Source organism: Pteronotus mesoamericanus, unplaced genomic scaffold (genome assembly GCF_021234165.1).
Source record: "Pteronotus mesoamericanus isolate MK-2021 breed Mesoamerican mustached bat unplaced genomic scaffold, CSHL_Meso_final contig_90, whole genome shotgun sequence".
NCBI lineage: Eukaryota > Metazoa > Chordata > Mammalia > Chiroptera > Mormoopidae > Pteronotus > Pteronotus mesoamericanus.
This window is the reverse complement of record NW_026555277.1, coordinates 11,602,085-11,625,881: the sequence shown is the minus strand read 5'-3', so window position 1 is coordinate 11,625,881 and position 23,797 is coordinate 11,602,085.

Sequence of the window (23,797 nt, the reverse complement as noted above, 5' to 3'; positions counted from 1 at the left end):
AATAAAGCAGAATAAAAAACAATCAGTTACTCACTGGGTAAGTATGGCTGGTGAGCTGTCAACAGAGATTCTCAATTTTAATTGCTTTTCTGTGTGGTAGTTCAAATTGGTAAAAATTATCAGTCAGTTTTAGATTTGACTTATGTGTTGTTTGTATATGTAGAAAAAACCTACAAATTATAAAAATTTGAAATGTAATTATAATTTTATACAACAATGCATATTCACAGTCAAAAAAATATAACATTGGTATGAGACTTGTTGCTATGAAATGAAACTATCTCTATCAGTTGCATTTCTGGCAATTTTATATCAAAGGAATGTTCTGATTCATTTTGAAAGTTTTCCAAAATTAATTTGAATTTTCATATCATGTTCATACAATAAATTAAGTTGATAAAAATATAAATCAAGCTTAATTCTACCCAATGATTTTCAAACAATAATTAAGAATGGGAAATCTGGAAAAAAAGCCCACTTATGATTTTAGATCTCCACATTCTATATTTACTATTGGTGTAGAAAAATGAATACAATGCATCATAAAAATTCATTTGCTCACCTTTACACAAATATATTTGCTTTTGGAAGAAGCATCTTTATTGCTCAAACTGCTTTGCATTTGGTTGCAATAGAGGCCAAGCCATTGTTAACAAATAGCTAATCAGGAAAGGAAGAGACGTGCTTCCCTTTTGCCATATGCAATGCTTTTCTATTTTAGTAATTTGGTTCATGTCATGTCATCATTTTCTTTAAAATCATTTCTTTATTTAGAATTCTGTAAGCCTTCTTATTGCTGTGAACAGTGGGTACTTCTGACAGGAGACTTTTGATTCCACTTTTCCTTCATTCAGCCACAAACTTGCTCTGGCAATTATTGGAAATGGCAAATCAATTTCCCTAGGACAGTGGCTGTAAGATTTCTTTAGGTCTTGGTCTATGGCAGGGACCAAATACTCTGTACGTCTCACATATACTATTCAACTCATATTTCAAGTAATGAGTAAGAAAGATGTGTCCTTGTATAAGACTAGGTTATGGAAATATAAACAAGAATGTTGTGTTAAGATGATTCTCAATTGTCATTCTTGCTTTGAATTACTGTAAGTTCCTCAATAAATTTAATTACATAAGTTTTAATTTATGCATATCAAAATGTAAGTTCTTAAAACTTAGTAGTATAAAAATTACCTAAAGATTTAACATTTCTCAAGAAGATTTTAAAAATTACATATTGCTGCGAGAGATGCAAAAAAAGATTATGAAAACGCCGGCTCATTGTAACTGCTGTGTCTTTCTTTCAAACAATTTCTATAGAAACTGCAGTATAATCTGTTATTTTACTCTACCTCTCTGAAGCTTTCAAATTCCTGACAATACAAAGTACAGACACCAAATTATGGTAGAAGAAGCCTGAGTGATAAGTCTAGATGCCAGGGTTTTTAACTGGGCTCCCACTCATTAGAGCAGTCACAGTACTCATACATTTAAGTTCCTTTCACTCACCTCACAGGCTTTGGTTCAACTTAACTTGTCTGCTGTAGTCAGACAAATTGCAGCTTGGTCTTTCTTGTGTTGTTCTCTCACTTTTACTTGCTTTTGCATTCATTTCTATAACCAAAGTATTTTTCCTTTCTTTCTTCTAAAGAGAAGAAACTTTCCTCATGCAAAAAAAAAACAACAACAACAAAAAACCAATAAAGATTTGCCCTGGCCTGGTAGTGAAGTTGGTGAGAGCATTGTCTAGATATGCCAAGGCTATGGGTTCAATCCTCGGTGAAGGCACATGCAAGAATCAACCAATGTACACATCAATAAGTAGAACGACAAATGAACCTCTCTCTCAAATCAATAAATGAAAAATTTTTAAGAACAAAGTTTAAAATAACTTTAATAATTTACTAACAACTCATGGACGGACAGTTTTCTCAATTCAACCCATCTTCCCCTTTACTCTAAGCACTTAACAATTATTTTAGTCTTGTATGCAGCTGTAACTAATAATGAGAAAGATTGAATGCATTTGGGCATCTCCCTTGAATTTATCGTATCTCCTCACTTGTAGTTATTAGTAACCCTTATTATTCCATAGATCGTAAAACCATGGAGAGGAATAACCAACAGGAAAAAAAGCAGAGGAGAAAAGAGAGGTGTGAAGACTGTCTCCAGCTCATAGCGACCCTTTTTAAAAAAGAAATTATACAATTAAACTCTCTATAGTGAATTTACCAACTGAGCAAGTTAAACATTATTAGAATAACTGCTACATACCAATTAGTAGTTCACATATGCAAAATTTTAGTTACAAAGATATTGGTCCTTAAATGACAGTTTATATAACAAAAATTAATAAGTAAGAAATGATGGACAGTTAGTAAATGGTGGTGATAAATGTCAGAAATGTAAACTTCTTCATCTTACCCATTTCTGAAAATTCAGCTTCTTTGTCATTTCCTCCAGGAGGCTTTTAGGCCCCTACCCCCTTCCAGAGTCACTAGTGGGCATGGTGCTGTTCCTCTGTATACTCAGGGTACCTGTCCTTGCTGTGTTGTGTTCTCCACTAAAGAGGAGGGTGAGGCCAGGGTGTAGGCATCTGTTTTTATTGAATCTCTGTATCTCTACTGTCTCAAAGACAGAGACTCCTTTTCTCCCATATCATTATGCCTAGTGTATAGAGAGCACTCAATCAATGTTTGTTGAATGAGTCCAGCTCCTATAAATGCTATGTTCCAGGAGGAAGCACACTTTTAATAAGAGGATCTTTCTCAGGGGTTACTCAGCAAATGTCAAGCCTTTTAAATTGTTGCCTGGAAAAATCTGACACTGGCAACATTAACCTTTAGAAGCCATATTAGCATTTCTTTGAAGGCTATGTTTTGCAATGAATAACAGGCTACCTCTAAAGTCTGGTAACTTGTACTCTAATTGCACAGGTTTGGTAAAAATGCAAAATGCGTTGAAAAATGATCAAAAGCCATAAACTCCCAGCTAACTACTATATAGCAGAGAACATATTCTCTGTTTAATCTTCTATTTCTCAGTGATCTATGGCCACTTAATCATCCCTAGAATCCAGGCCAATCAATTACAGCATTAGTTCTTACAGTTTCCAAACAGGAATATCCTTCATCTGCCCAAATCCTCGGGTTTCCCTGTGGACCCAGGTCTCGTTTCTTCACCAGGTGGAAGCTTATTTAAAAAACAACTTGTTCTTTGAGTGATTTACCCTATTTGGGAAAAAAAGTGGAAAAATAGGGGCTTTTAAATCAGCAGCAGAACATTCAAACTTTTCTGTGTCTACTAAGCCTTTATCTATCTTCAGCACTTTGATAAATGCTGAGGGGCTTGTAAAACAGGGGAATAACACCAAACTCTATGCAACGCCATTCCACAGTCATGTGAAACATTTAATAGCATTATAAAATGGGTTATGATTGTCAAGATGAGATAGACAGTTAGGAAGCGCTTTAGAAGTTCCGTTGAAAGGGAAAGACATCGACAGGGGTGTAAGAGAGTCCACCCAAGGCAGACTGAGAACATAGATTGCTGCGAGGGACAATGAACTCGGCTTAGCGACAACTGTGAAGACTTCTGAGCAACCCAGGGGGCAAAAACCCAGTTGGGAGGAGAGGGGAGGAATAACCAACAAGGAGAAAAGGAGAGGAGAAAAGAAAGAAAGACAGAGCTCACAGTGACTCTTACTTTTTTACTTGGTACAGAAGTATGGTATATGTGCAAATTAGTATTATTCATGTTGCAATTAACTATTATTAATTTATTTCTCAAAAATATTAGATTGCAAAAATGCTGACAATAAAATAAGAAACTAAAATTAAAATATAAATAAAGAATCCATAATTTCAAAAAATAGAAGAAAATTTAGAAGGCCAGGACCAAAGAGAAAAATCAAACAGAAAAGTAGACATGAGAAGGTTTTTACACGGTCATTATTTTTGAGCCACAGATCTGGGTCTGAGCTTCCATCAGTAAAAGAAGAAAGAGCATCACTATAATATTTTGACTTTTGCACTTGTTCAAGGAAGGATTCTTAAACGGAGTCTATAGAATCCTTGACAGTCTATAATCTTCAGGGGATTCACAAACATCCTGAAATTTTATGCAAAACATCATTTTATGGAGATTTTTCTGAGATAAGTACCCATAATTTCATCAGATTCTTAAAGGGGTTGGTGGTCTAAAATGTTAAGAACCATTGAAAAAATGATATTATTACATTCAAGGTCAAATGTAAAAGTCCAAGAACCAAATTTGGCCTGTGGATATGTTTTCTTTGGCTTATACAACATTTTCTAAAAAGCGGAATTGCCAATGTTTAAAGGTATTAAAAAATTGAAAAGTCTGGCAACATAGAACTCTCTCTGCAGCATGACAGTAACTACCTAGTAGAGCTGAGAAACCTGCCCCTTGGAACAAAGCAAGTGTCTCAGTTTATTCCATGCTCACAACTTCCAATAGTTCTGGATCCCTTTAGCTTCTGTAGACGTTTATGTTTGGGAGTCCTGAATTAAATCATTTGTGCTGAAGCTGATAGCTGGATCTCATTTTGGCTCCTGTTAAGAATGGGGTTTACTATCCCAGTGGTTCTCAAACTATGTGCCTGCTGGAACCCTGCTGTTATCGTTCACCTTCTTTTTGCAACCATTCATCTAATAAGTGTCAATAAACATACCTACACCGAAGCTGTGATGTTTTAGTTGGTTGCTTTTTTCATGAGCACAAGCTCATAATTATTTTATGTTTCATACACATTTGCATTCATTCAAAAAATGTTTCTTGAACAGATACTATATACTGGGAACTTTTCTAGTTCTATGATTTATGCATATTTCTGCTAGCAAAGTATTCCTAACTTATGTGAGGAAATTAAATATATCAATATTTTATAATGGTCTATAAAAACTGCTGTGAATTGATGTTTTCCGAGCCTAAACACAATCACTGCCCTCCACAGCCTACTGTCCATTGAACTACTTGTGCCTATTTGTTGGTGTTCTATGCACAGAAAAGATAGAACAACCATGTTTCTTTCCTCTTTAATTGCAGCCCAGCCAACATTGATTTATGTTTTTTTCCTTGAACCTGGTGGATATGTTATTCTGGTAAGCTACTTTCTCCTACCTGGATTTCATGTTTTTCAGAGAACTCTTGATTTTCCTATCTGAGAAGATGGCACAGCCATCAACACGGTGCCTCAGTTCAAAAATTTAGGAGATATCCTTGATTTCTTTTTCAATCATCTCCTCCTCAATATTTAACCTAGCATTTTCAACTGTTAGTTTATCTTCATCTTTGCTCTTACCCTGGTCCACATCATCTCTCACCTAGTTCACTGTAACTAGCTTTGCTGTTAGTTCTATTTCTACTGTGGCAATTCTACTATTCATTCTCCACACAGCAACCAGAGTGATGTAAATGTAAACAGATCCTGTTACTTCACTGCTTAAAACACGGCTTTTTCTTCCATTCAGAATAAAACTCAAATCCCTGACTTTGGTGTTAACGAGCTCCATGATGCGCCCCTACTTCCATCTTGAACTCTTGTCCTGTCCCCCTCTCCTCTGCTCACTAAATTAGAGCCACACAGACTTCTTGTAAAAATGCTGAGAAGGCCAAGTCAGTCTCTGCTTTAGGGCCTTTGGATTTCTGTTCCCTGGGCCAGGAACATTCTTTTTTCCCTTAGTTTTTTGTATGCTTGGCTACCTCTTATTTTTAGATCTTCAAATAAATTTCATGTCTTCGGCGAGGTCTTCTGGGACATCCAGTAGAAATCACTCTACCTTCCTATGCCAATCAGTCTCCCTCAGCACCGGGCTCCATGATCTTGTTTTATGTTTGTTTATTGTTTGCTTCTACCTGTGTGATCATAATTTCAATGAGAGCAGAAAATCACATCTCCCTTATTTACCTGAATGCCTGGATCAGGCCCTTATTCACTAAATGGGTGCCTGACACAAACGTGGCCAAAAATAATTGTTGAATGAATGAGCAAATAAGTAAATGAGTAAAAATAAATGAAAAAAAAATCAACACTCTTAGTCTAACTGTGCTGACTCATGATATGTTGATGTTCTGACACCCATGATGTAGGTGTTTGAATTTGAGGACAGATGAACGAACGAATGAATGGATTTGTTGGTTGGTTGGTTGGTTGGTTGCATTTGAGTGACTGCATCAGTACAAGAAAAGCTCAGTATCTCGTCTGGTTTTCTTTGAGAGGACATTGCTCCTGACCTAGCGACATAAACAGACATACTTTTACCTAGTATATATAACTTTAACAGAAAATAAACTAATTTTTAAATTTCTTTTTTTCCCCAGCATAATTCACTGCCTGTTTTCTAAAACTATTGTTGGCTGCAGGAAATAAACAGATGCACAAAGACCACTAATAGGAACACAAACTACTTGGAAATCTTTAAACAAATTTTCAATATGGGAGACAATGATCATTTATAATCATGCAAATTCATAACATTTCATCACAGGAAAAAAAATATAGTCCCTTAGTGATATGCAGGAAATATGAAATACATGCTAATGTTTGAACTGCACATGTTGGGTATGGCAAAAAAAAAAAAAAAAAGGCAGTTTTTAAAATAAGGCTCTGTGTAAGTCACTTGTAAGAAATAATAAAATATATTTTTCTTAATTAGGAGGTAATACAGGATCTAATTATTTTTTATTAAAAGGAAAGAAATGAGGTTTTAAAAATAAATATCAAAATTTAGCTCTTGGATCAGACAGAAAACAGTATTTCAAGTTATTACAGTAGACAGAAGCAGTTGGGTACATATTTTATTAACAAAAGAGATGGGAGCCAGACATCTGATTAAGCGGGATTAACGAGGAAAGGGCAGTTTCACAGTCACCCTGGACATCTGAGTAGGCAGGAAAGACACTTTTCAGTCACCCCGGGGAGCACTGTTCAGCAGATTAATCCAGGGGTGAGGGTGAAGAAATTCCATTGATTGAGTGCCTGTGCAGTAGAAGCCAAATGAGGACTGTAAAGGGGGAAGGGACTGGCCTAGGAGAAAGATCAGATGGGATAAGGGCATGAAACCACCAGAAGACCCAGGAAAGGTATTGGATAGGGGGATGGCACCTGGGCAAGTCCTGGGAATAGCCAGGAAAGGGGTTGGGTAGTCTGAAAGAATGCCTGCTCTTTCCCCAAACCCAAGGAAATATACATACATAGACATTGAACAAAGGCCTGTCTCCGGGACAGCCCTGCTGGGCCAGAGCACAGCGCCAATCACAGTCCAGGTGCCAGCAAGCCTTGGTGGTGGACATGCAGGCTGGGAAATGAGGCACAGAGAAGTTAAGTAACTTGCCCAAGGTAACACAGCTAAGAACTTTGATGCCAGCTGGGAGCAGAGGCCAGGCTAGACCTCTGGGGCATGGAGTATCAGGATGATGGCACTGCAGTTCAGGGCTCTGACCCTCCGGGGTTTGACGGGCACAAATGTGAGCCTGCAGCCCCAGAAGCTGGACTTCTTCCACAGCAAAATGGAGCTGAACCGCCTGGTGGTGAATGAGGCATGGGCATGATGAGCGCACTGTACCAGCTGAGAACCGGGAAGCACCTCAGTGAGTCTAGCATCCTCTTTGAGGGCCCCTGTGCTCTGCGTGTCCTCCCTGGAGCATGCCCATGCCTTTGTCTCAGGCACAGATTTTTGCCCTTTTTTCCTCCTAAATTCTAAGGGCCCCCATGAGACTTGCAACCAGGGGAGCAGTGAGCAGCAGCAAAGGGCTGCCGTTGTTTCTATAACTTCTTTTCCTGAGTCCACACACTTCCTACTATACTACTATAGCTTGCCCACTGCTGCTTAAAATCCTCCTATGTGTGTGTCCTTGAAATTCTTTTGCTGCAACTGCAAGAACCTATTTCCAGACTATGCCAGGGCAGACCCGCCTGGTTCCTGGTCCCCGTCTGGCAACAAAGTCATGTAACAGAAAGACAAAATGCTCTTCTAGGACAAAAGTAAGAAAGACTCAGAAGAATCTCACAGAGGCGAAGAGGAAATTCAAAAAGATTTTTTAAAAAATCATTGTGAGACGCATATATCATTCTAAAAGAAAAATGCTTCCTTGCTTTGTAAAAATATTCGGAACCTGTCCCTAAATCTACATGGAATTCTGACCTGTGCTGAATGCAGAATATTATACAGCAACTTTGAGAGATCTGGGAGTTATGAATAAGGAATCTCCAGATTTGCCTTGAATGCCAATGAATGTGAAGTCTATAAAACTTACCAATCATAGCTCTAACATTTGTGTAATACTTTGTAGTTTATGGGCACTTCCAAATACAGTATCTCATTTGGTTTTCAAAGTAGCCCTTGGTAACACTGAAATACATTTAGTGTTATTTTACTGATTGGGAGAGGTTAGGGCAGGCCCAAGTCACTTAGTTCTGCACTGAAATAAATGAGATCCTCCCTACAGCTTCGCATCACTCTACTTAGGAATGAAGCACCTCATTCCACAGAGTATCTAGGTTTAACCTGCAAATGTTCTGGGAAACCTAACACCTGAATTTACATTTCCACTGAGATGAAAATGAGTGATTATAGATGCTCTTCTGTAGGAAGACTTTGAGAAGGGGTGAAAGAAAGGGTCACAGAGCAGCAGCTCCTACAAACCTCTGTTTCCTTGGGGGGAGGTGGTTGGAGGAAGGAAGGAGGGGTTTTGAAAGGGAAACCTGGCCAGGTCACAGGTTATCTGGGGCCACCTCATCCACCTTCAGCTATGCTAGTGAAAGTATATTTATTGTCTGGAAATGTTTAGTCTGTGTTGATAGTTTAAAACAGTAAATCAAGGAATCATCTAAATTTGCTGAGTGATTTTTTAAACTAGATGTGAAGAGTGAGTAGGAGGAAGGGAAAGCAGCCTATCCCAGACAAAGGAAGCAGCACGTGTGAAGGTCGGAGGCAGGAGATGGTGTGGCCCCTGTTACTACCACGTGCCAGAATAATGCACTGAGATATTTTACTTTGTGTTTGATTGCACAGGTGTACGTGGATCAGAGACACAAGAACTGTTTCTCTCCCCGCCCCCACCCCCGCTCTTTCAGACCCAGCAAGGCTTTTGGGTTGAGACCCAGGACTTTATGGTAGAGTTAAGAAAATTTTGTTTTATAAAAGATAGTCCAAGAAAGGGGACGGGCTCTGAAACTTTAAGATCAGGAGCTGGACATGACAAACACTGAGAGACTCCTAGAGGGGTGGGTGATAAGGGGATGGGGGAGTAACAAACCTGCTCACTCCACCCCAGGAAGGTATTAGCTCCAAGAAGAATGGCTGGACCCCATCACCGAGTCTCCCGGGCTCTGCAAGGATCTCAGTGTTTATGTTACCATCAAAGCGTCCTTACAAAGACAATTCAGGCTTGGACAAGGATCAGTGAGCTACACGGGCCAAAGATAAGAGTGCTGAATCTAAGATCAGGGATGGGCAGGGGAATACATATCCTAGTTTTCTTAGAAGTATGCAATTACTGTAGATACTCATTTAAGGTGTGTCTGTGGCTTATCTTAAACTCGAAGACCTCAAGACAAATCAGCCCTTTGGAGCGTGACCTCTATCTCCAGAAGCTGTAGGGCTTCTAAATGTCTCAGGATTATCATTTCCTTTGTATCCATACCTTTAAAATTAGAAATATCCCTTGTCACAATGATTTGGTAAGTTCTATATTTTACAATCATCATGGTCACAAGGAGCAGAAACCCATATATAGGTAAGCCAAGCAAAGCGGGCACATTTACCACCTCAAAGTAAAGATAAGAAGTAACACTCAGACATATAGCACGGACTCTTTTCCAAGTGCTGTTCTGTTCTCAGTGACTTAGCTCGGTTAAATCACATCATCCTCTCAACAACCCTATAGGTGGATACTATTTTTATCCCAAGTGTGACTATTGCCAAGAGAAAGATGGTGGATGAAGAAATGCAAACACCCAGAGGACATTGAACACTGATGAAGTAAGCTAAAGGTAATTTCTGGACCAAATTCAAATGATATCATAAGAGGAAAAAAAAATGTATTATTTGTACCAAAGTTAAAATAGGCACAGAATACCTTTTTTACTACATAGAAAAGAGATAAAATGATTACATGGGCTTCGTTTGCCCCGTACTTTCTGCGAGTCAGTTACTTTGTGTGTATAGGCTTTTTGGCATTATCTCACTTGGGTTCTTATTGATCAATTAAGGCTGGTTGCCAGGTGACTTCCAGCATTATTATCAGATGGCTGTATCATCCTGAATCCAGCCATTATTTTCAGGGCATCTGGGGGCTGCCTTTTGATTGGAATAAGCCAAACACTTTGCAATTGGAAATTTAGGTACTATTGTTCAGTAGAATTTACTATCCCTTTTATTTTTACAGCAAAATCTATCACAAAAGCATTCAGTAAATTAATCTGGCTTAACTGTCAGGAGATTCGGTGTTATTGCAAATTTCCCCCCCAGGGCACCATGGGGAGTTTGTTCATCTGCCATTTATATTATTCCCAATGTTTTACTGTCAATGACATGGCTAACCCGAGGTAAAATTTCAAGGTAACCAAAGTTCACCTTAAGAGTCCTTCCTTTTTTCCTGCACACCCTACCTCTCTTCTTAGGAAACCCTGGATTATCTTTAGCCCCAGGAATGTTCAGATACCCACTGAAACACTGGATTCGTGAAGTGTTTTGGATACCCCAAATTTTTCATCGGATTGGATCTCATTTTCCTTTGCTAAATCTACTCCTAAATCTCTGTCTCTATTTGACCTGACTTATCAGCAGCATTTGTTATAGCTAATCACTCCTTCCTTCTTGATATACTATTTGATTGCCCTGTTGGTCTCCCCAGGGAGCATCCCATTTCCTGGGGCTTCTCTCTATGTCAGAGATAGATAGCCTCTTTTTGATCTCTTTTGTTCCTTCTCTTCTTTCCTTCTTAGATTTTTAACATTGGAGGGATCCAATGCTCAGGCCTTGTTCCTCTTCTCTTTGCCTCTATATTCATTGTCTTAATGACCTCATTGCTTGACATGTCACCTATATACCAATAACTCTCATTCTATCTCTTCTGTGGAACTTCCTCCTGAACTCTAGACACACATGCCCAACTGCCTATTTGAAAGCTTCTCTTGAATACTTATTAGGTATCTCAAAGTTAAGCTGACCAAAATTGAATGCTGTATCTTCCCCAGAAAACCTGCTTTTCTTGAAGTCATTTTCATCTCGTTTGCAAAAATCTTGATCATTCCCTTGAATCCAAGCAAAATCTTTGGAGACGTCCTAGAGTCTTTCTTTACCTCATGTCAGACATCTAACTCACACATATAACTTCAAAGTATATCTAAATTTCAACCACTCCTGGTCACATCCAATTACCTCCAATGCTACCACCCACTGTGGTTGAACCATCATTATCATTGTTCTTTCTTGTCTGGACTATTGCAATAATTCTGTGAAAACTTTCCCTGTTTCTATCTTTATGGACTGTCTTGGCTTACGTCCCAATAGAAGATCTGGAGCAAGGATTTGAGTGGACATTATTGAGGAGGTAATTAATCCTGTGGAAATTGCAGGGCATGGCACAGAGAGAAGGATAAGGGGAAGAGCCAATAAAAGGTTTAGTACTAACGAGTAGGTTATCGTGGTGGACAACTGGGGCTCTGTCCTGCTGGGGCTGCTCTGAGAGACCAAGGGGAACATGTGTCTGAAATCTGCCTGCAAGGAGCCAGGAACATGAGATCATGAATACAACTGATAGAATATTGTCCAAACCCAAGGAGGGCTCAAGCACTGTGCCTCTTTATTTGTTGAAGAAGGTGACATTACTTGTCCTTCACATTAAAGGAACGTCCTGGCATTCCTCATACAAACATTGGACCATAAAGATACCACTGATGTACTATCAATTTTTCTAGGTTTTATCTAATTTCCAGGTTACTTATGAATTACCAGAGCATTCAGAGCATTTGCCACAGGAAATATGAGACATATGAGGCTGCCGCTGGCATAACATGGCATACTGTTTACAGCACATGTTTTTTGTAAATTGAAAGAGTGTACTCTGAAGTAACAATAAAAACTGAATACATAAACTAGTAAATAGTCATTTATTGTCATTATGGAGTATTTTGTACTGTATGTAATTGCATGTGCTATACTTTTTATATGACTGCCAGTGTCGTAGGTCTGTTTATACCAGCATCATCACAAACACGTGACCAATGTGTTGCTTTATGACATTATGTATGGCATTATGATGGCTATGACATCACTGGATGATAGAAATTTTTCTGCTCTGTTACAATCTATGGTACCACTATCATATATGTGGTCCATCGCTGGTGAAAACGTCATTATGTGGCACATGAATGTACTGGGCCTACGCCAGCACCTCCCTCAGGTTCCCTGTCTCCAGTAAGAAAAAAAAAGTGTTAGGAAGATAGATGAACTTTACATACTAGAATACCTTTTTGCCTCAATTTTTGGAGCACCAGAGCAGTGTCTGCCTCACAGATGTATCTACTTCGAAATGTCTATTCCTCCTATAATAGAAAAGAAAGCTGATTGTCTTTCTCAGTGGAGTGCCCGACACCACGTCTCCCCTTGGAATACCAGCGGATCGGGGCTCAGATGGCCGCACCTGCCTTACCAGTGAGTAGCCAACCTGCACAACTGTATGTCAGTGAGTAAAGTGGAACCAGGGCTGGGAGCTTTTCTGGGCATCCTCCTGTGGGGCCTGGGGTTTCCCTTCTTTGGGAATTCTTCCTGTGGGGCATTAGACTGAAGCTGGGGAGCCGAATTGTAACAGGTAGCTCTTGTTTCCCAAGTTACAACTGCTACTTCCTTTTGCAAATCCTCTGTGGTTTTCTTATAACCTGAAAGCAGCAAAATTGCTCCCTTTCTTTCTCCTTCTAAATTATCTTCATCAATGACGAAATTCTGGCACATTTGTTTCCCACCTTGCCCCCGACTCTTGGCTGTCTGAGCTTCTTTGGAACAATCTTACTATGAATTGCTCCTGTAACTGCCCAGAGCCACCGGCATACCCTTGGTCCCAGATCATTTTGTGGGAATCCATCTTGGCACAGTCTCTCTGGTCCTGGTCCATGGGCTGAAGCCTCATCTCCCTGTAACTCTGTGGTCAGAACTGATATGCAAGCCCTGACAAATCCCTGTATTCCTGGAGCTCCGTATTCCTGGAGCTCCGTATTCCTGGGTGCCTGTTGGAAGTGCTGGAGACATTTGAGGCCTTGAAACCTTGAACAATTCTGAATGGCAGACAGTGACATTCTTATATTAATCCCTAAATCTTCCCCTTTATTCTCTAGCACTGGGTGTCTTAAAATGCTTATAATCTCTAGTAATTTGTAGCTTTTATTTAATAGGTACCTGTTTCAGGCACTGGAGGACAGAAAAGGCCCTGGATTTACCTGTTTCACTTTGCCTCAGACCTTTGATCTTCTTCCTGGAGCTGGAGACTGGGTTAACTATCAATTTCTAAGCTACTACTTCACAAAAGGTTGTTTCTTGGACTTAACCTTGACCCAGTCCCTTGATGATGCATTTATCTTATTCTCAGTTGGACAGGTATAAACTTGAACCTTCATTATTCCGCCAAAGACTAGATTGCCAATCTCATTACAGTTTCCACACTCTTTTGCAGGCTTTGGAAGAATGTTCCAAGAACTGACAGTCTTCTTGAACTCCGTACTGAAGAGCTTAGAGTTTAGCTGGTGAGTATACATTCCTGGCTCAGCTCCATGAAAATATCAAGTTTCATGGAATAATCAGAAAAGAACTCTATAACAGACACAGAAACATTCGGTGCCAGCCTTAGCTCTATCACTAATTAAATGATGTAACTAAAAACAAGTCACTTAACCTTCTGGTGCCTCATTTTCCTCATATATCAAAAGAGAAATAATAATAACTAGATTTGTTGTGAGACAAATTCAATAATGGGAAAGTGCTTTGAAAAATATGAAATTGTACCAGTGTAAGGTAATTTTATTATTATATAGCCTAAGTTGCTTTGGTCTTCCAATTTTAGTTGAAATTAAACAATTGAACAAGAAACATCAATTTTGTAAAGGGAATATAGCACAATGAACAGTAGTAAAAAGATCAATTTAATCTAGACTTCATAGTTTTATTATGCAAAATCATTTTAAAAGAAGTGGTATTTTTTTACTCAGGTTTTTGGTTTAAGAAAGAAAATACATTGGAGCTATTGGAAAGAATTGGGTTATTAATTTTATTAGATTTTTGACATCATTTAAAAAATGCTTCAAGTAAAGGTTGTATGTTTGTTTCATGTTACTGAAATGGTAAACTCAAATGATAACAGCATAAAACCAAAATTAAAAGGCCTTTATCTTATGTGTAAAAAAAAAAGAGGGGTCCCTCTTTTAGAAAATATTTGTACTGTAAATATATCTTAATTTTTGCCTGTGAATTATTACAAGTAACAAGAACAGCAAGTAATAATTTTTCACTTATAATTCATTATAATTAAATAGTTAAAATTCAATTTTGCATTTTTATAATTAGAAATTTCAAGCATTTTTAACGTTTTGCTCTTGTTATTGCTGCAGGTTTGCAAGCTTACGCAGTCAAGGTGACTCAGCAAATCCTCCACTTGTTTGAAATGATTTGAATTCCATTCACAGTCACTAGGGTGAACAATCACTATACAAAGAAATCCCCAATCTTGTTTTCAGGCAGCCTTCCCATCTTAATGCCTTGCATGAGAGGCAGGGGATCAGAACACTGCCTTGGAGCATATTGTGCTATTCTTGGGCTTTTCTATCAGGCAGGTCTTTTTTTTCCAAGTAGAATTTAAAGGTTGTTTCCAAACACTGGTCTTTAGAATGAGGTAAATAAATAAAATCTTTTAGGATATTTATATTTACTTTGCATCTTAAAAATACAGGAGAAATTTAGTTCTGTCAGTAATAAAACACCATTTGATATTGGTGTCCTTCCATAATATTCACTATAATACTTCATGTGTGTATTTACAAACTAAAAACACATACACGAAGGGTGCATGCTTCTGTATTTTTACAGGTAGGGTCATGTTTCCCATTGGAGTTCAGCTGTTTCGAGCACCGAAAGACATTTACCTGACAAATGGTAAAAGCACTGAGAGATTCGCACTTCTAATTTCTTTCCTTGTCTTCCTGGTTCTCAATGTTCTGAACGGTTCAGCTGTGTAGAACCCTCAGCAAAACAAACGACCCATAGAAAACTGACTCTCCCCTCAGGGGCAAACCCCTCAGGGCCCACCTTGCTCTTGCATTTTTTGAATCCTGTGCTCGGCTCCGTGTGGCAAAGCAAACTACTTAGTCACCTCTTTTGGGGTTAGGAGATAGGTATTTGTCATCTCATATCTTTACACTTATAATTATTTTTGATTTGTAAACATGTGTTTGAATTTGTACTTTTTTATTGTCAGGGAGGAAAACTTTTTCTCTATACCCTATGATTCAGTTATGGGGGCCTGCAAACCTAACTGGCACAACACACACGCACATACACACGTACACACACAGTGTAAGAGGAATACACTTAATATTTTTATATGCATGGCAGTTCACAGAAAAGAAGGGAAACTCAAAGGAATGGTTAGACTCAGAAGCTTATATACTTCTTAACAAAGGAAAGAGGCCTTGGGCCCCAAGGATGGAAAATTTGGGTAAAATCACTAGGGAATATATGGGGGAACTAATAACAAATAAAGGTTATTTTAGTAAGCTTTGTGTGAACAGGCTCATCTTGGTGCTGGGTCTTTGTCTCTGGTGATGAAGGTCATTTTTCTTATCCTGGTACAGGACAGGGGAAAAATCTGTCACCTTTACAAAGGGAAACTTATGTCTTGCTTTTAGGCAGAAAGGGCAGAGATCTCTTCCTACTTTTGTTTTTTTTTTTCTTTTCAGCTCAAAATAATCCTTGTGCCAAAGTGGCATATTTCAGAGTGGCATTTCCACATCCCATTTGCTATCAATATCTATAGTGAATCAGCATGTTTAGCCTCCGTGACAGGCATTCTGGTTGGATTGGATGATCCACTGTCCTTCACAAACCCCTTCTGCCTTGCCTTCCTTTATCAAAGGGTGGTAAAAACTAAACTACTCTTTTTCCAGGTTCCTTTCTAGCTGGATGGTCAAACTCTATGAATTATGACCAAAAAGATATCCTAGAAATCTTCTCTGGCTTTCTTAATAGGAGAGACAATAACGACCTGCCATCACTTTGTTTGTTACTGTCAAGGTGGCTGTACCATCAGAGGCTGCAGCAGGCATCCTTGTAACCATGAGATGCTAAGCTTGAGAAAAGTGTTGAGAGAATTGTACAGGCAACTTGTCATCGAGCTTCTGTACCAACATCCAGCAGCTTCTTTTCCCCAGAATAGTTATGTGAAAACGACATCCCTCTGTGAGATGGATTTCTCCATTACTTGAAACTGAGTGCATTTCTTAACCACGGGGCCTCCCCCTGAGCTAGACGACAATAGTTTGCTTCAGTTTCACCTTACATTTCATTCCCTTGTCATCATTTCCCATGATCAGATTAGCTTGTGTTAAATATTGTACATCAACCACTCAGATGTCTTTGCTTACTTCTGTTAATTAGATTTTTTTTTTCTTCTGCTGCAGTTCAGAAATTCTTTCAGAAAGGAGTCATACATGGGAACATTTTGAGCCTTGTATACCTGAAACAATGTTTATTTTGCTTTCACATGAAATTAGACGTAGAATTCTGGATTTGAGCTAATTTTCTCTCAGAACTTTGAAGTGATTACCCACCATTTTATAGCTTTTATCATTAGCAATGACAAGTTTGACCAGGGCGCTGTATTGAACACCTGCAGGCAGTACCATCTATGTTTCAGCCGTAGAAAACTAGCCCCTCAGGTACATGCGTGAACTGTTCTCCTGGGGGATATAAAATTATGGGAGTTCTGAGTGGGACACTAGTTTGATTTTTATTCCTTCCTAGATACATGTTTGTATGTTTTCTTTCTGAAAGTCTTTACACATCCTTTATTCTTAGGCCCTGAACTATTAGGATATGTCTTTATGTTGGTCTTTTTACCTCAGAGCTCAGTTATGTGACAGGCCTTATACCTCCTCCTCCCTCTTCTTACTTTCCTTTCCCTCCTCCTTCTCTCCTCTTCTTCTTTTTAAATGTAATTTCCTTCCTCTCATTTCCTCTGCCCTCTCTTTCAGGAATGCCCATGGGAACATCTGAATATGTTCTCCAGTCCTAACTTTCACGGTACTTTTTGCCTCTTCCTTTCTTGAACTTAAATTATCAGAGAATTATCTTAGCTTTCTTGGTCCTCTCACTAGGTCAGCCTGCCCATCTACGGAATGTTTTATTTCAGGGACCATACTTTTTATTTCTATGTTCTTTGAATTGTCATTTAGTCTTCTTTTCTCTGTTCCTTTCAATGAGTTTTCTCTTGAGTTTTGTGACTCTATTTCATAGTTTTTCTTAAGTGTTTAAATTTTTTTCTTTATGTAAGAATTGAAAACTCTTATTTCTCTAGACCCATGTACCACCCACCACAGGATCATCAGCATCTTTTCTTCAGTTCACATCTATGCCTGCCTATTGGTTCCTTTATGTTCAGTTGACAGAGGAAAATAATTTAGTCTTGGTTCTATGGTGGGTTGAGTTGGTATGTAGGTTCAAGCTGGCATGGAGAGCAGCTACACTAGGGTCCAAGTTAGGGGTGGATTTGAAAGATAATAGTGAGGACGAATGTTCCTAATGAGTGGAAATTTGGATGGTGCACTTAGGCCTTATTTTGTGTGAAAAGAGATATACCCTGGAGGCAGAATATGCACAAGTGCATGGACAGCACAAATAATTTGGCTACAGGGAACTGGAAAATCTGGTATAGAAGTATATGAGTAAATATATGCATGTGGGTACAAAGTGTGCCAATATTCGTATCACATGGTAACTCACTTAGAAAGCATTCACCATTGAAAAGGCACTAAACAGTCAAGTAGGTCAAAAACTCATTCAGTTGATATCGGCCAGTCTCTTCTTCATCTAGACTAATGCTATCACAATGGGCAAATGAAGGAGTGGCCATGACGACAAGGTTAGAGGCTACGCATGAACCCATCTGCACAGGCTCTCACTTACCAAGGCTGATTGCAGCTATGTTGCTACCAAATGCTCCATCACTTAGCAGAAGAAACTAATACTGAGCTCCTCAATATGACATCATCTTTCAAAGAGAATAATCAGCTATTTGGTAGCAGGTTAACTAAATTAACCCCCCTTTACCATGCAAGAAACAGCTATTTTTTTGTTTCTTTGATAGGAAGAGGTAGATATTACAAATACTGATTTACCTTTTGCCTGTAGCACTTCAGCCAGCCCCATCATCTGAGGGTTTACATAATTGTTCGTTCTACTCATGTGACATCTTACATACATTGTGTTAGACCAAGGGACCATTTGATAACAAAGAAAATGTGGGAGTAAGTGCATGACCAATGGGTCCATCCACTAGGCACGGTGCACTCTGCACCTAGAAAGCTGGTGGCACAGGTGAAATACCAGCCCAAAGTCAATACCTTGCAATGATGGAATGCCATCCTCCAGGACATTCCTTAATCAATGCTCCTCAGTCAGGGGTAATTTTGGAGGACATTTGGCAAAGTGTAAGGACATTTTTGGTTGTCACAACTTGGGAGGGTTGCTTCAGGCATCTAGTGGGAGGAAACCAGGAATACTGCTAAATATTTTGCATTACACAGGATAGTCCCCACAACAAAGAATTATTCAGTGCAAAATGTCAATAGTACCAAAGTTGAGAAATCTTGCTTTAAATTGATGAACTTTGGAGGGTGCTACTACCCTGTAATTAAAATACATTGGTCTGGGACCCATGAGTTAGAAGCAGAATAGCCCACTTAACCATTCCTACCATCTCTTTTCTCTAACACATTGAGATCTCAAGTACACTTCCTAATAAATCTCTTGCATATTATCTCTACCTCAGTCTACTTCCTGGGGAACTCCATCTGTGACAGATTATAAATTTAGCCAAGGCAGTAACAGTAGCAATGGAGCTTGCATTGAAATCTTAGAATATTTTAAGGAAAAATAGAGTTCATTATCAACTGGATATAAAAAGAAGAGAAGATGGAAGACTTAATTATAACTTCCAGGTTTACTTGGGTAACTGAGTAGTCAATGGTGCATTCATCAAGATAAGGAATAGAAATAGAAGTAAAGTCTGAGAGAGAAAATGACCAATTTTTTTCTTGTACATTTTTATCATGTGTATAAAGAAAAATGCAACAACTTAATATGTATAAAGTTATTAGCTTGAATCATATGGAATTGCCATTTTTATAGGTCAAAAACTGTCAAATGTTGGCAATTTCAAATGGATCAAACTAATAACTATGAGTTACCTTCTACATGGGAAAATTTACTATTTTTATTAAAACTTATATAAGCCATATAAGATTTTAGAAAGGTAATATCTGTCAGATGCAAAAATATAATCTTTTGGATAATGATATGTCATTTACATTTAAGTTCCTGAAGTGAGAATATAAGTCACATATTATTGCTTTAGGGCACATTAAGGGATCTTGATGAGATTGGGAACTCTGTTTTATATCCATTTTCTTGTGGAAGTTGACACATAATTGCCATAAGCAAAGCCAGGAAAGGTCACAGATAACTTAACTTTTATGCCAAAGCTTTCAAAAACATGCTATCATCTGTCATAAAAAAAAATCTAAGACAAAAATAGTATACTGTGGCATTTGTTGCCTACCAACAGGCTGATTTGCAGAATCCAAAATGACTACATGTCGTTTTAGGTGAGACCAAAACTATGAACTCACAGACAATCTCATATCATTTGTATGGACTGAAAAATATACTATAAAATACTATTTCCTGCCAAGGTTGTAGCATGTAACGTTGATTGAATATGTGTGTCCAAATATTACTGATGTAACAGATTAGAAGTGGTAATCGAGAGGATAGGGTTAGAAAAAAGACTCTGTGCTGCTTTTTACTGTCCGGAGCCTGAGAACATGGTGTTCGTCCTTTTAAATGGAAAGTAATCCCCTGGATCTATATTAATCTGATCAAAGAAAGACAAGTAACATGACTAATATATTAAACCACTGACCTGGAGAGATATGAAATTACAATGTGTACACCCAGAAGGACAAACAACCACCTTCTTTAAGGTATAAGGCATAAGTTCAAGGACAGAGGCAATAACATCGCTCCTTTGGGTACAAATCAAAGATATGATTAAGAGACTGAAGACAATCAACTTAGTAAAAAGTTACAAACTCACATTTACTTTTTGTACCTGAGTCAGTTTCTCACCCTACACTTATCAGTTGAAGAAGGGGCCCTATAACACAATAGCAAGTCATTCTCCAAGAGTGATAGGCATTTACTTGTATAGCCAAATTCTAGGAAAGGGTAATAAACATTTTGAGGAATGTTAAATGTCAGATATGAGTTGACAGGGATAACCAGACATAAAGCATCATCATTGTCCTTATGTTCAAGTGAAGACATATGAAGGCCAGAGACTTAATGAAATTCTGGCACAGGTCCAGCTCACACTAGTTGGTTCACTGGGTTCACTGATGTACAAAGTGATTGTTTCTTTGGTCCCGGGATATAATTAGAATGGAGATACTTGGTAGTTAATGATTCATTAGACTGCAGAATAAGAGTTAATCCAGGGGGAAGGTCAAGTGGAAATTTCTAAAACTCCTTTCTAACACTATTCCCTCCCCACAAACCTATACAACATAGTAAGTAAAATATATAATACAGAGTGAGGCAAAAATAGATTTGCAGTTGTGAGTATATGAAACACAGAGTTTATTCTTGTATTATTTATTAATCATTGTATTATTTTCCATATAAACAACTGTAAACCTACTTTGCACCACCCTGCATATATTAGACATACATCATTCTAGGGAAAATAAAAGATGCAGAGGTCATGGACCCATTATATCTCCATTTGATTCATTTTGGTCCCTAAACAATTAAGATGGATCCTGGAAGATGAAAATAGATCACCTACTGCAAACTCAACCAAGTAGTAGCACTAACTGCAGTTGTTATTCTAGAAATATCTTTGGCAAATATATATTTGCCAAATTAATGACTCCTTGCCATGTACCTAAAGCTATATTAATTTTCTGTAATGATTCTTTTTTCTGATGAAGATAAGGAATATACATATCTATAAAGATAAGGAATATACATATATATATTCAGAAAAAAAGAATCAATCTGTATTCATGTGGGATAAACATTTATGATCTTGACTCATTATAAGGTTAATTCTCAAACTTGCTGTCGTGATATTGTTCGGAGGGTCCTAGACAGTTTAAACATCTACATAGTATCACATTTCTCCATTAAATTCATGACATCATATTAATTGATCCTTTATATTGATGACCCCATATTAATGTGTCTTCACATTTCCATCCACAATGCCTGGCAACTTTTGGGGGTTCCTAAGGCATTTTATTGCACACTTGGAACATTGTTGTGCCAGCTTTAAGCAGAACCCAGAGTAGGTAATGTCTGTACAGTATGTGTAGGTGCAGCAGACCCGTGGTACAGAGGTGCATGCGGTAGGGTGGCTGTGAAATTAATGATAATCGAAGCCTGACATTCCAGAGCTCCAGGGGTTCTAGAGCATGGGCAGACCAAATAGAGTGGAGAATTGTACATATTTTCTGAACGTCTTTTGGTGTGTTACTGGCACTGGTAGATATGCAATGCCTGGCCGTGGGACACTTAAAATAAATGTATTAGTGACATGACTGTACTACATTTTTAAAAGACTTAAAAAATCAAAGGTCAGAGTTTTATTCAGTTGCACAATGTACTCTTTGAAGTGATTGAATGTGCCCCAAAGATCTTTTTAATTACACAATAGTTTCTCCAGCAAGCTCAGGAGCTTCGCTCTTCAGCCATCTCAAGAAGTCCAAGAAAAGAGCTTTTCTCAAAAAGATTTATGGGTGTGGTCCCATAAGGAAAATACCAATGAGATTCACCAAAAACCCAAAAGGTTTTTGAGAAAACTATATTAGCGAAAACACTGCAGGCATGGACTGAAACGGACAGAGCAGTACACAATGTATGCGCCCCTCATTTTTCTCCCTTCGAAGCAGGAATGTCTTTATCTGTTATCCTCCATCTCTCTTATCATTGCGTATTGTATGACTGGGGGGCAGATAATTCATCTTTCTGGTTTCACAAGTCTATGGCTATAAAAGTACTGTACTTCTGGAGCTGTGTACTTAAGGAGGTAGGCTCAAGGAGACTCAGCCACACTTAAACATGATTGAGATAAGGTGATACTAGCCTTTGATGTGATGGGTTGAGTTTTATAGGGATCTGAGAGATGATGAGTATATTTTTCAAGTGGAATAGATAGAATAATTGGGGTCCAACGGAAATAGAGTGAAAGGCTGCATATAAGAGGGTTGCCTGTCATCCCTGCCCTCTGGTATTCTCTCCCTTGTGTAATCCCTACCCCTTAATTAATTTTAATCACTGGACTGGACTTAATTAATTACTTCTAAAGAGTAGAATATAGCAAAAGTGCTGGGACATCACTTCTGTGATTGGGTTATAAAGACCTTGACGTCTATCTTGCTCATATACTATCTTTCTGTGACTCTTATTGCTTGCTTATTTTGATAAAGCAAGTTACCATATTATGGGACACCTTATAAAGAAACTCTTGTGGAAAAGAACCAAGGTCATCCTTCAACCAATGGCCAACAAGGACCAAGGTCCATGAAGAGATGAATAGTGCCAATAATTGTGTGAGTGAGTGTGGAAGCAAGTCTTTCCCAGGTAGAGCCTTTGGATGGCCACAACCCAGATGAAACCGTGATTGTAGCCTATGAGAAATCCTGAAGCAGAGGACACAGATGAACCGTGCCTATATTCCTGGCCCACAGGAACAACTGTGAGGTAATATACGTTGTTTTAAGCCACTACATTTTGGAATAATTTGTTATAAAATAATAGATAACTACTACAGTTGCATGCCATTGTACAGCTGGAGGGCCATCTATCCAAGACGGTCTTTCACTTTACAGCAAAGAAAAATGAATCCCAGTGTAATTAGGAGCATAATATATGTTCTTTTAACATTGTTTTTAAGATAAAAACTTTTTAATCATGTTTAGATTTGTTTTATTTGTCTTGAAAATAGCACCAGATCTTTCAATATGTTTAAATAAATGAATAATTAAATCACATAATCATAAAGCTGGAAGGGAATTTAGAAATCATCTAGTGGTATCCACTCATTTTACAAAAAAGAGAACTAAAAATCTTTTTTAAAAAAGTTCCCTCTTTAAACTGCCCTCTAAGTGTTTTATGAGCTACATGAGAATATTAGGGTCATAACTTTAGCTCACCTTATTTTTGAAATCCCAAACAGTCTAATCCAATTTAACCAACTACTTTATTCACTAGTCTTGACTTTTGGCAATCTCTAAAAAATCAAATCCCCTGTCAAACAATAAAGATTTGCCACTATGAGGACAGAAAAAAAAAAAAATAGCTTCAGGCTCTGAAAGCAATTTCTAAAGGAGCTCTAAAACTGTCTTAAGCAATGGTAGTATGGTTGGAGTAAATGTATATTCTGTGAGGGCAGCTACTTTGAATGGGATATAGTAATTTAGATCTGCAATTTCTGCTTTGTTTTTTGAAGAGTA